We start from the raw sequence: 2993 nt of genomic DNA, 5'->3' as shown, positions 1-2993 counted from the left end.
TAAAGACCCTCACTTTTCCTCACTCACTGTCCCAGTACTGACCCTCACTGATCCTCACTCCCGATCCCAGTACTGACCCTCACTGATCCTCACTCACTATCCCTGTAAAGACCCTCACTGATCCTTACTCACTATCCTTGTACTGACCCTCACTGATCCTCACTCACCATCCCAGAACTGACCCTCACTGATCCTCGCTCACTATCCCAGTACTGACCCTCACTGATCCTCACTCACTGTCCCAACACTGACCCTCACTGTTCCTCATTCGCTATCCCAGTATTGACCCTCACTGATCCTCACTCACTATCCCAGTACTGACCCTCACTGATCCTCACTCACTGTCCCAACACTGACCCTCACTGATCGTCACTCACTATCCCAGTCCTGACCCTCACTGATCCTCACTCATTATCCCAGTACTGACCCTCACTGATCCTCACTCAGTATCCCAGTACTGATCTTCACTCACTATCCCAGTACTTACCCTCACTGATCCTGACTCACTATCCCAGTACTGACCCTCACTGATCCTCACTCACTATCCCAGTACTGATCCTCACTCACTATCCCAGTGCTGATCCTCACTCACTATCCCAGTACTGACCCTCACTGATCCTGACTCACTATCCCAGTACTGACCCACACCGATCCTCACTCACTATCCCAGTACTGACCCTCACTGATCCTCACTCACTGTCCCAACACTGACCCTCACTGATCCTGACTCACTATCCCAGTACTGACCCACACCGATCCTCACTCACTATCCCAGTACTGACCCTCACTGATGCTCACTCACTGTCCCAACACTGACCCTCACTGATCCTCACTCACTATCCTTGTCCTGAACCTCACTGATCCTCACTCATTATCCCAATAAAGACCCACACTGAGCTTCACTCACTGATGCCAAGCCCTGATTCTCATTCACTGATTCTATCGATCCTGAAACATCATTCCTGGCATAATTGACCAAATCTGCTGCGCCTAGTCCGCTTTTTTCCTTGGAGGTTCCCCACTTGAGCTCAAACATGTGCACCAGATGTCTGGTATGACCGTGAGCACTCCGAGCTTGATGGACAAATGCAGCAGATACCTGAGAACACCACCACCTAGAGGTTCCCCTCCAAATCACTCACCATCCTGACTTGGAAACATATCGGCCATTCCTTCACTATTATTGGTTCAAAATCCTCGAACTCCCTCCTTAACAACACTGTGGATGTGCCCACACCTCAGGGACTGCTGCGGTTGAAGAAGGCAGCTCACCACCACCTTCTCAAGGGCAATTCGAGATGGGTATCTTTCTGGCCTATAGCCAGCGACACCCACATCTCTAAATGATTTATTTTTAAAGCTCAGCCTCTGTTCACTGAACTCCTCAGCACAATCCCCCCCCACCCCCTCCCCACCCTCCACCCACCCCACTGGCCCTTCTGAACAGTTGGAGGCAACCGAGGGATAATGATGATCTCTGATGGTCCCAGCCTCTCTGGAGAGGCTGCAAAAGAGATTTACTAGCACGGTTCCAGGATTTGAGTGATTACAATGATGTGGAGAGAGACTGAAGAAGTGGTGGTCTGTCTCCTTAGACCAGGAATGGTTAAGAACAAATTTGATAGAGACACTCAAAATTGTGATGGGTTTTGAGAAGGGGGAAATTGTTTCCAGTGTCTGCAAGATCAGTAACCAGAGGTCAGAGATTTAATGTAATTGTCTGTGGAACCAGAGGTTACACAGGGAAAAGCTTTTTATTGAAATAAATGGTCTGGATTTGGAACGCAAGTCCTGACATAGGTCATGGATATAGATTCAGTCATAGTTTTCAAAAACCAATTGGATCAATACTTTAAAAAAAATAAATTTAGTGTACCCAATTAATTTTTTTTCCAATTAAGGGGCAATTTATCGTGTTCAATCCACCTATCCTGCACATCTTTGGGTTGTGGGGGCGAAACCCACGCAAACACGGGGAGAATGTGCAAACTCCACACGAACAGTGACCCAGAGCCAGGATCGAACCTGGGACCTCGGCGCCATGAGGCAGCAGGGCCAACCCACTGCGCCACCATGCTGCCCTATTGGATCTGTACTTGACGGAGATAAACTGTTCTCTTTGAAGGAGCCAGCACAGATTCTCTGCGCTGAAAGGCCTCCTCTGTGTTGTACTGTTCGATAATTCTCAGATTCACGTTCCAGCTTCGGAGGTCTCAAAGGCATTAACATCTTCAGACAGAAGTGGAAAGACATTGAAAAGCAAACAACTGCAGCCACTTACACTGAAACACATTCTCAAAGAGAAGAGGTCACCATCATTGAATTATTTAGCAACCTGTTTCTCACATTTTGATCAGAAAGTAGAACACAAAAAAGAACAGCAGTAATTGCGCATTTAAACCCTCAAGTCTAGTCTATTATTCAATAAGATAGTGACTAAACTATAACCACTTTCTCCACCTTGCTGCCCTACTCTTACTATCCAAAATTCACAGTGAACAACGTATTGACAAACTGTCTGGACATGCTAAACCAGGCGGGGTCAATCTCTCGGAATTGGATCGAGTACATCACTGACGTCAAATCCACTTTCAGAAGAGCTAATATCGTTCCAATTGGTCTGAAAACAGGTTGGGTGACAAATCTCAGATTAAATCAAACCATTCAGCCCTGGGGCTTTTCTGTTTCTTTTTTTCAGTTTTCAATCTGAGTAATGTTTTGTAAGCAATGGTCTGTCTGGACCCTTCCATTCCAATGGTCCCCCCTCACACCATCTCAAGTCAGGGCCAGCAACAGTGAGATGGCGGTGTACAGTAGCCAGCTCAGGTTGCTGGGGGAGGGAGGTTGGGAGTTCGAAACTGAGACATTTGCCATTGGAATGCAAGTGAAACCACCTTGTCAAAGACACAATAAACTGGAAATTCTGGAACTAGCTGCTCCTCCTTGCAAATATATTTACTGACTGATCGACACCATTCACAGAGTGCCGAGGA

Source organism: Scyliorhinus canicula, chromosome 12 (genome assembly GCF_902713615.1).
Source record: "Scyliorhinus canicula chromosome 12, sScyCan1.1, whole genome shotgun sequence".
Classification (NCBI taxonomy): Eukaryota; Metazoa; Chordata; class Chondrichthyes; order Carcharhiniformes; family Scyliorhinidae; genus Scyliorhinus; species Scyliorhinus canicula.
This window is presented reverse-complemented; position numbering follows the sequence as displayed.